General features: G+C 40.4%; 1 long non-coding RNA gene across 4 annotated transcripts; it reads right to left on the minus strand.

Annotated features, from left to right (window-relative positions):
* Positions 1–2,058: 2,058 nt before the first annotated feature.
* LOC120395464 lies at positions 2,059–10,711 on the minus strand. 4 transcript variants are annotated; one of them, XR_005592639.1, is made up of 5 exons: positions 10,594–10,711; positions 8,160–8,264; positions 7,827–7,889; positions 3,545–3,645; positions 2,059–2,453 (listed from the first exon to the last, which is right to left on the minus strand). It is a non-coding gene; the product is annotated as an uncharacterized LOC120395464 (long non-coding RNA). The 4 variants fall into 4 exon arrangements; XR_005592640.1 differs by having other exon boundaries at positions 2,059–2,537; XR_005592638.1 differs by lacking the exon at positions 7,827–7,889.
* Positions 10,712–11,262: the final 551 nt, after the last annotated feature.

Raw genomic sequence — 11,262 nt, forward strand, 5'->3', positions numbered from 1 at the left:
ACGATTTTTAATTCTTAGGATTATTTGTTTGGTCCTGAGGATTATTCCTTCATGTGAAATTCACCCCTGTGCAGAAGGTCTGCCCAAGGAACTTCACACCATTTAGATCCAATTTTAAACCTGGCCTAAAGGGCCAAACCCTACAAGGTAATGAACTTCTGCATCTCCCACCGATGTCAATGTGCTAAATGACTTAATGTCAATGTGCTAAATGCCAATTTCACCCTTCCTGAATGCAGTCATCTGTTTTTTGACAATTTTTTCCACCACATCCAAGCAGTGATTTAAAAGAGGGAGGATTATAGGCTTATGACTTTGGACAAGGAATAAATTGCAAGAGCAAATAAACTCCTAAGTAGCAAATAGTTTAATGCTTGTGTCTTTTAGAAGATACAACAGAAAATGGGATCTATACACATGCACAAGATAGGGGCTACCATGAAAAAACAGGCCATTTTCTGCGGATGTCATTTTCTGGGGTCACAAATAACTGCAAAACTATTTTTGCTGGTGCAAATATTGGTAGACAAACTGATAGTTAGACATTAATAATATTTGTTCTGGTGATTAGTACAATAAAAAATGAGGGCACAATTATGTTTGCTCATGCTACTATATATAATGCAGGTTCTTTCTAACTGTTGTGCCAGATGGCATCTGGCTATGCCATAGTGTGCAAGTGGTGATGAGGAACCATAAGGAGCTTTACACCGCTTGTGTATGTGTGCGGAGAGTTGGCACAAAAATAGACCCCCGTGCTCTCTGGAGTGCAAAGAGTGCAGTGCACTAGCAGCACTGCTAGCCCGAGAATGCCCTTTCTAGCAAGTGCCAGAGGTAGACAGGTCCTCAATAGCCACACTCCTCCTCTAGTCCTGGAGGCATTCAGATCCTCAGCTAGTGTAAAGGTGTCTCTAGGAGCTCCCACTGGGGCAGAACACTTCTGCATCACCTCTTAAAGCACTGTGGGCTGTGCTAAGTCATGATTGAGCCCAGTGTATTTTTTAAAGCTGTCCATGTTGGCCTCCAATTATTTTACATCGCTTTAGAATGTGTGTACTGATGTGATGGAATGTGGAAATATATCATTCAAAATACATGGCGTATATACTTGCCTTTGAATGTAGCGTGCTAGTGGGTCTTTAACTGTACATCAAGAGAAGAATATCTCGTCATATTTTCCTGTAATATCTAAAAAGGAAAAAGCTACATCTACATATTCAGCATGTTATTTGGCTTGGTTTCCTGATTATTTCAGTTCTTTGTATTTCATTTTTGAAAATTTAAATAGTATAATCTTTGGATTCCCTAATGAATTATTAGAACAGCACATCAAATTATGGGTTTTCAATTGCAAGATGTCTATCTGTCTCTTTGCAGATGCATTTTATGTAAAAATATGAACATGCATCTAATTTGCCCACTACTGTGTGACTTTGTAATATGGTTTTGCTACAAGAGTTTAAAAAAATTGTTACAGACCAGTGGATCATATCTGAAAGAACAAAGCAGCAAATAAATTGTTGCTTTTTAATAAAGTTAATGCATGTTAATATATGCTAATATATATTTCAAAAGTACCAAATAATGATATCAGATTCCTGCATGAGATTGAATGGTTTGGTCACAGAAGCAGGTGAGTCATCTTGATAAACCACTGAACTCAAAGTTCAAAGATTAAAAGGAAGGTAGAAAAGCTCAAGAAAAAGGTAGATTTTCCTACAATGTATTGTGGAAAGACTGCTTGTCGTCACTGTGGACTAATGCCCCAGATCTTCAGTTCCAGAGACCTGTATTCAGAGTTACTTAGGTCTCAGTCTTGAGAGACCCAGAACTGGAACAGAAGGCTAGGGGACAGATTTTGATCTCAGGTATACTAGTGCCCTTTTCACTCAGTGGAGTTACTCCAGATTTGCATAGTCATAGGGCATGCTTCTCCAGAAGCCTCCCCTTATGGTCCATCATGGGGCTGCAGATACATTGAGCTTAGCTCCCCTAGGGTCTTTTCAAACAATTACCCAGACCAGACGATTCAACCCTACTTTGCAGGGGCTGGTTTATTTATTCATTCTACAGAGGGTAACTCACTTATTTAGCTGCTGAAGTTCACACCCAGTCTGTGTCCATTGAAGAGTCCTGGTCAATTTCCATCTCTGTTCAGGAGCTTCAGGTCTACCTCCTGGAGCTAGGTTGTACTTAATACAATCCCTCTGTCCTTCTCCTTAAGACAGAAGCCTCCTTGGAGTTGGGGTTGACTTTAGACCAGCCATAGAGCCTCAGGCAGCTTCTCCTCCAACTGGCCCTTCTCCCAGTCAAGCCTTCCTCTTTCAGGCTGGGAGGGTTGAGCAGGCAGCCTTTCCTCTGCTGCTGTCTTCCCCTGGCTCACACAGGGCCCTGCAGGACTCTTCTTACTTCCTGCAGTATCTGCAGGCATCTGCACTGTTATGAGCATGGCCCTGCCAAATTCATGTCCATTTTCGTAAATTTCATGGTCATAGCATTTTTAAAATCTTGAATTTCACAGTTTCGGATATTTAAATCTAAAATTTCACAGTGTTGTAACAAAGCATGAATATGTAGTTTTAAAACGGCTAACTATAAACATGTAAAGCCCATGACAACCCCCCATATGACCCCCCACCCATACCAGGCCACCCTAATTTCTGTGCTGCTGCTGGTAGGGTGCTGCCTTCAGAGATGAGTTCCCAATCAGCAGCCACCACTCTCCGGCCGCCTGGGTCTGAAGGCAGTGCAGAAGTAAGGATGACACTACCAAGACACCCCTGCAATAGCTGTGCAACCCCATTTTAGGTCAGGACCCCCAGTCAGAGAAATGCTGCTATAGGGTAATAATACATAAAAGATCAGATTTCACAGGGGAGACCAGATTTCATGGTCAGTGACATGTTTTTCATGGCTGTGAATTTAGTAGGGCCCTAGCTATGAGGGAGGAGGCATCAGCATTTATGCTTGTCTCCGTTTCCCAACTCATCTCCAATTGTTTGGGAGAGGGGGGGGGCCTTGTCCTGCTTTCTCTGCAAGGCTCCTGGCCCCAGGCCCTTAAAGAAACAGTACCAAGGTGTGGTATCCCCCACGGTACGATCTGGACTGTTGAACAGCTGTGTCCCCTCAATTCTCCACCCTGGCGTGCCTTTTACACAGCTTCTCTGTGAGAGCTATCACTCCTGGTCTGCTCACACACAGACACCAGCATGTACATCACTCCCAGTTATACTGTATGAGTGCTATGGCCAGCCATTCTTGAATTACACTGAAGAGCAACACCAGGAAACTCCCAGTCCCAGACTTGCCCCCAGAAATGTGCGTCTTGTACTGCCTGGCACCCTCCTGGACAATAGAAGCTCATATAAAGCCCGTCATTTTATTAATAGAAAGTGATATACAAAAATCCTGTTATTTCAAGATTTTAAGTTATTACAAGTAACAACACATAAAAGTCAGAACTGGATATAAGAAAATTAAAGTAAAATGCAACTAATGTCTAACTTAACAAGCTAAATTAATTCAATGCAAAATTTTCTCTCACCACATGATTCAGCATCTTACTGGCTGGCTTCCTTTCAGCCAGGACTCCTCCCTCAGTTCAGTGTTACTTTCCTTGTCCTTCAGGTGTTGTTGATGCCGTGGCTAGGGAGAAAGGGAGGAGTATTTTGGGGCATCTGTTCCCCTTTCTTATAATTCTCTTTTTCTTTTGAAAATCAACTCCAGCTGAGGTTCAGGAGACAGAAAGTGTTTGTGGCTGGGAACCTCAAGCTGTTCTTTTGTCAAAATGTAGATTTCTCACTCCCACCCTCTTTCCTGCCAAAGAATGGCTGCTTAACCTGGTGATAGTCCATTTGATTTCATTGACACCCGGCTGAGGTATCAGTTTGCCTTTTGTCATTGAAGAAATGCTTTGTGGCTGCTTTTCTACACTTGGAACATGTCTCAGTAATGTCATACAGTAGAATCTTATAACTTTACATACAATGTTGCCACACATATTTTACCAGGACAATAAATGATCAGCAAATTATGAGTTTTCAAATGATACCTCACAAGGCTTACGTCATACAAAATTTATCATAGTCTTATAAAAGGGATGAACATAGGGTATAGACCACTGGTGGGTAACCTGTGGCCCACAGGCCACACTTGGCCCATCAGGGTAAGCCACTGGCAGGCCCCCAGACAGTTTGTTTACATTTGCACAGCTGCCCACAGCTCCCAGTGGCCACAGCTCACCGTTCCTGGCCAATGGGAGCTGTGGGAAGTGGTGCAAATGCAAACAAACTGTCTGGAGGCCCGTCAGCGGCTTACCCTGATGGGCCGAGTGCAGCCCACGGCTGCAGGTTGCCCACCACTGCTATAGGCTGTCCAAGAGGGGCTGTTTATGACACCCCTATACCATGTGAGGTTTCCTTTATGCTAGTTGAGGTAATCCTCAGATGCTGCAATAGTCAGCTTTAAGTATCTCTTGAGCAACTGAAGCAGTGCAAAGGGGACATCAATGGATGCCAAGATTTGGCCCTAAGGGTCACCATACTGCCCCTTAATGAAGCTCCTAGATGGTATTTCAAGTTTAAATATAATCTTCCCAGCTGACCTTTGCATATGCACAGTGATTCCATTTGTCCTATGCCATGTAAGCCTGAAGCTGTGTGTTCTGTGAATTAAAACAGAACCCTGTATGTTGTATGGCTATGTGTTCTTATAAACTTCAAGAAAATAAAACAGTACAGTGGTGCTCTTGAGAAGCAAGCAGTCAGCCTGGAAAAACTGTTGCAAAAAGCAACAAGCATTAGTGCTAAAGAGTCACATGTGTGGATCCCTTATGCAGTGACGGAAGAAAAGATCTTTATATTTTCCTCTAGGGATCAGCAGTAAAATTAAGACCCTTTTGGTTGAACAATGGAATTGAAAAGTTTGACATTCTCATATTCTGGGTACCATTCACGTTGTGCAATGGGCTAGCATGAGACCAGTTATTTATGCCCTGAGTGGGAATTAAGTGATGCATAAATGTCACCCTTTCATCCTAGTGTAACTTATGGCTTTCCCCCAGGAACTACAGTAACCAGTTGTCTGTGAGTAAATACATATGCATATAAGAAAGTTATGGTGGAAAAGAGGGAGTAATTTCTTTAACTGCGTAATATCAGAAATAATTCTCAGAAATGGCAAACTCAAATCTCATAACAAGCAAGAATTATTTCCTCAACTCCCATTTTTATCAAAGAAAGCTGGATTTCTATTGCGGTTTTTCTCCCGGGAAAAATGATCTTTGTAATAGAGACTTACATGTTCTATTAACTGCTGTGACTTTGGGCCATACCCAGAGCCACAACTTTGGAAAGTGAGCACCTCGTTTTCAAAAGAGCAATAACAAACATGAAGAAAGCTATCTTTGCTAGTGCGAGTGCGGTAGAACAGAGTCTACCGTTCCAAAGAGTGGAAGGAAGGAAGAATTGCTAAATGCTAAAGGAGAGATAAATCACTCTTGCTAATGTCTGTAAAGTTCTTGGAAGAAGAAGGTTGGTGTATAAATGCTAAATAGTGCTAATCTCCTTTTCAATCTCATTGCAACTCTTCTATTCTTAGTGAATGTTTATTAATTTCAGTGCGGTGAAAATACAATTTACAAGAGATACCAGATTTGCCATTCTTCACAATCAGAGTCTTGCTGTGCCTTGCTGGCTTTGCTACCTATTACCCAGAGGAAATTTGATGTTTCCTCTAGCCTTGTACAGTGAAAACCTATGAAAAATGTTCATCCCTGGGATTAGAAGAAGAAAGCAGTGACTAAACATATAAAATAGACCACAAGATGACAGATGTATTATGGCAATAATATATAAACTGGAAAGTGAATTTTGTTCATTAAGACTGCCGGGATTCAATACTCAGTCTCTATAAAACAAGATTTTAAAATATTGCACATAAAGACTGAAATAGCCATAATATGTCCTTCCATAAGTGATGTTTTAATTATTTAAAAACAGGAATCGCATCTATGAAATATTATTTGAATTTTTGTGCAGCTAAGACATAAGGATATCAGCTTTGTTCAGAAATGATCTGCATCAGGAAGGGTTTGAGTAAAGCTGTAAAATGAAGGCAGTAATCCCTATCTTCAAGTAACACAGAGGGGCAGTTGCATTGTTTGAGACTTCTGCTTTTTAGCAGCATTCTTAAGCGTCACCCCCTTTTTGAACCCTTCCACTGACTCCCCCTTCTCCTCTGCATCAGGTTTAAATTTCTGAAGTGAAAATCTGGCCCCAGTGACGTCAATGGGAGTTTTGCCATTGTCTACAATGGAGTCAAGATGTCACTCTTGGTTCACTATCAGAGACCCTCCATAAATCTGCTTCTTTTTCTACATCCAACATAGTCTTTTACTGCATCACCCCCAGCTTTTGTATGGGCCTACTCCGTGCCTGGGGCACACGCCCATTTCTAGTTTTCCAAGACACTTCACTTTCATCATTCAAATACCTCTTCAAGGCTAATCTCTTCCATGCCCATAAGAAGACAGTCAATAAAGAATAGCAATAAAAATTAAAAATATGACTTAAATTCAATACGTTGGGTCTGCACAGTTTTACAAATAGGTAGGCAAATATAAGAAGTGTTCACATAAGTCAGCAATTGGTATCAGCACGCGGTCAGTTATTTATTGTTATTATGTTATTATTACAGTAGCATCCAGAGGCACTGATTGGAGATCAGGGTCCCATTCTGCTATGTGTTGTACACAGACTGTCCCTGCTCTCTGGAGAGTACAATCTATGTTTGCAATGCAATAACCAGTTGACAAATGTAACCCACATACCTCCTGGGTGTGGTGTTCTGTCCCATCTAGTGGCACTGATGCCACTCAGAGAGAGAGAGAGAGAGAGAGAGAGAGAGAGAATGAGTCTGCTCTACAGTCTTAGCTAACAGCCAGCTGTTTTTTAGTTAAGGCTGTAGAGCAGACTCATTTAACTCTCTTTTAAGTGGTCTCGGTGCCACTAGATGGGACAAAACACCACACCCAGGAGGTATGTGGGTTACATAAATAAGTAGAGGTGGGAAGACAAGTTAAACAGTTAAACAGTGAAACAATTAGGATTAGCTTCAGAATTAGTTGTTTCAGTATGTAGTTGCCAAAATAACCATGTCCATGGGCAAATACTGTTCATGCATATATAACCAATCAGTCTACCTCACATTCATAGATTTGATCCCGCTTCTGATTTGCATGGGAGTTATGGCCTGCTTCATTTCTGACTTGGGCTGGAGCATTCCTCCTAAGAAACCTGATGACTGCAAGCTTCTCAGGGATCACTGTACTGATGCTGAACTTAGTGCAGACACCCAATCAGCATAGTACAGTGCAGCCCAGGACTCCTGAACTCACGTGATCCACCCTGGGTCAGGGTCCCACATTTACATATTAGCTATTTGCACGCACAAGATAGGTGCACACAAACGTACGTGAACAAGTCTCAACGTACAACTTTGTAAATATGGAGCACGATATGATACTTTCCCCATCTGTTTTGTTTAAAGTTAATAAAAATCAGAGTGACCTCCCCACACCCACATACGTTTATTGCATACTTCAGTTTCAAATAATTTTGAATGGTATTTAAAAACACGAGAAAACTTTGCAGCATGAAAACCCTAATGCTTTTGTTACTAGCGTGTTGCATACCAGCACTTTCACTTCAACTGCTGTGAGGAATGTCTTATTAAAATAGATGTTTTCTAGTATGTGACCTTTTCAAATAACATTTTACATTTTACTTAACGTCCGTGAACCATTGAAAGCCCACCATTCACATTACCTGTCTGTCCCATTTAATTTCTTCACTCCTCTTCAGTTTCAAAACTCCTCTTCAGTCTGCTCTCTTAATGCGATACAAAAACGCAATGGGACCGTCTCAGAAATGACAATTTATCCGTATGCAGATAGAGATATATAAAATCAGTGACAACAAGATAAACATGGGGTGTCCTGTACTGCCAACTTCTGCTCTAGAGGATTCTTGTTGGGAAAGGGTGTTTCTGAGGGTTCTGTTACCCTAAGCCAGCTGGCAAATGTTCACTCATGTTCACCCTCTTAGTTACTGCTCCTGTTCTGATTTTGATCTTGCTGGTCCTGCTGAGGACAGACTTACCTGAAAAGAACTGGAAGAAAAGCACACTTTCTTGGTCTGAATTTCAGTCACCCTTTGGGAATGGGAAATTTTGAGGGTCTTCTTTTGATCCGATCTTTGCACCATCTTTAACAAAAAATGTACCATAATGAACAGTGTTGCCTTGGTAGGTGGGTAGACTCACTAGGTGACCTCAGTAGTTACTTCATTTCTATGCAGAATAGGAGGGGACAGCTTTGCCTAGCCTGATACTCATGAGGAAGATGGATACCTAGTCCCAGACCTCCTCACTCCCCACATATCAATAATTACTTTCCTAGCAAATTGGCAATAAGTTTCTGTCATAAAAGTTTAAATTAAATCCCCTGGATAAATGTCAGACAGTTGCATATGGATTCCAATGAAAAAATTGGGGTTGGGCGGGGGGAGGGGAGATGGCACTGTAAGAATTCCTCATAGACCGACTGGATTCAATCTCAAAAGACATTTATGGCCTCTCTAAAGATGTGATGTAAAATCCTGACTGGCTTCCTTGGGAAATGAGCTACAAAAGACTGCCATTGATACCAGTGAAATTAAAGAAGAAACTGCCTCCTTAAAGCTTTGACTAGACAAACCGGGAGAAAAACAGGATGACTTAGAAAATAGCTCTCAAAGAAACAACGTTTGCCTCTTGGGCATTGCTGAGGGTCTAAAGGGGAAGGATATTATCAGCTTTCTTCAGAAGCTGCTCCCTGACATACTTAAATTGGCCCCCCAGCTGCCCTCATTAGATATTGAAAAGGCTCATTGAATGCTGGTACTAGAAGGCAGGAGTCTGGCAAGCCCAGAACCATCATCTTCCAGCTGCTGAAGTTCAATGATAAAGTAACGTTAATGAATTCTGCTAGAAAATCTGAAATCCTGATGTACAAAGGCCACAACATTTCTCTTTTTCCTGACTTCTCAGCTGAGCTTAACAAAAAGAAGGCTGCATTCAATGGCATAAAGCAAATTCCGAGGGGGACCAAAGTCAGATACAACATGAAGTACCCATCTACCTTCATTATAGATTTAGCAGGCTCCATAAGATTTTGTAAGACCCCCTCTGAAGCTTGGCAAACACTTCAAAGACTGAGACCAGCTTCGACCAAAAATAGCAGAATGGTTTTTATCACAAAAAGTGTACCTCAACAAGTTTAAAAATCAGTTTGTTTTCCTATGTATCCTTATAGATATAGTAATATTTGCTTATATAATCTTCCAGCTCCTAACAGCTAACCAGCTAGACTGAACTCTTCTGTTATCTACTTTTGAACTGAGCAATAGCAACTGTATAAACCCCCCACCCCATGCATTGAGTAACAGTTTAACAGTAAGCTGGGGTTTATAGCACCATCTACTGACTGAAGTATTATGTGCACCAGTCATCACAACTTGCACTTCTAGACACAAGTCCCATGGAATTGTCAGTACTCCTGATGTGTAAACTATATCCTAAACCTTAAATGCCACTTACTCAAATAAATACTTGTTATTCAATTTGTGCAGGGCATTTCATATACTATGATTGTGATTTTTTTATATTGTAATATTTTTCATATTTAGATTTTATACTAATTTATATTTGATTTAGCAAATCTATTGTAAATTTACATATGATGAGTCTGTATATATGTGTATGCATATATGTATGTAGGTAGGAATGTATTATATATTTTCTAGAATACCCAATCGTATTTACAGGGTAATATATGACTTAAAATATTTTTATATTTACAGCTGTTTAGACGATTAGAAAATATAGGAGGGGAGGAATGGATGAAACTGATGCCAGCAGGAATCTGAACATGCCCACACTGCTTGTTTTAAGTCTGTTAATTTTTGTTTTGTTTTGTTTTCTGTTACAAATATACTTTGGAAGACACATGATATTTAATTATAGATCTCTTTGTATACCTGACACTCTTAGAGGCTCAACTGAAGGCATAAATTAATCAAAACTAACCAGTATCTAATATGTATAAATACAGACTATATCCTAGAGATATGGTTTTACAATATCAATGGGGAAATATGTATCTTTACAATAAGGTTATATATCTTAATACTGTAGAACAGGAGTCGGCAACCTCTGGCATGCGGCTCGCCAGGATAAGCACTCTGGCGGGCCGGGCCAGTTTGTTTATCTGCCGCGTCGGCAGGTTTGGCGGACCACGGCTCCCACTGGCCATGTTTCACTGTTCCAGGCCAATGGGGGTGGCGGGAAGCCGTGGCCAGCACGTCCCTTGGCCCTGCAGTAGAACCTCAGAAAGGAGATTGTTCGTAACTCTGAACAAAACATTATGGTTGTTCTTTCAAAAGTTTACAACTGAAATTAACTTAATAGAGTTTTGAAACATTACTCTGCAAAAGAAAAATGCTGCTTTTAATCACCTTCATTTAAATGAAACAAGCACAGAAATAGTTTCCTTACCTTGTCAAATCTTTTTTGTAAACTTTTCCCTTTGTATTTTAACACAATGCTGTAGTGTATTTGCTCTCTTTTTTTTTGGTCTGTGCTGATGTCTGATTGCATACTTCTGGTTCCAAATGAGGTGTGTGGTTGACTGGTCTGAGGTTCTACAGTATATCTACCGTATTGTCATGAATGTTCTTAGAATGCACTGCTGGAATGTGAGGGAATGTAATCAACCTTCCAAAAAAATTAAAATACTGAGACACCTCAGATCAAAAAAGTGTCAAGTAGCTTTATTGCAGGAAACTCATCTAGCATTGATGCCAATAGAATCAAGAAGATGTGGGTAGGTGTTGAGTATCATTCATCATTGAATTCTAAGAACAGATGCACATCAATCTTAACTCATAAAAGTATGACTTTTCAATGTATGCAGTCTTAGTCTGATCCTGAAAGAATATACATTCTGCTTTAAGGTTGTTTTAACTCAAAAAAGTTAATTCTAGGAAGGTAAATCTGAATTTTTCAAAGACATTGAAGATATTCTAATAAAAAAGACCTTCCTGTAATACTGGCAGGTGATTGGAATACTACACTAGATAGACATCTGGACAAATCCAATTACATGAGACCCAGCTCTCACAGCACAATAAGCCAACCCTGAATAAAAAAGATTGAAAAGATATG

Source organism: Mauremys reevesii, linkage group 1 (genome assembly GCF_016161935.1).
Source record: "Mauremys reevesii isolate NIE-2019 linkage group 1, ASM1616193v1, whole genome shotgun sequence".
NCBI classification, from domain to species: domain Eukaryota; kingdom Metazoa; phylum Chordata; order Testudines; family Geoemydidae; genus Mauremys; species Mauremys reevesii.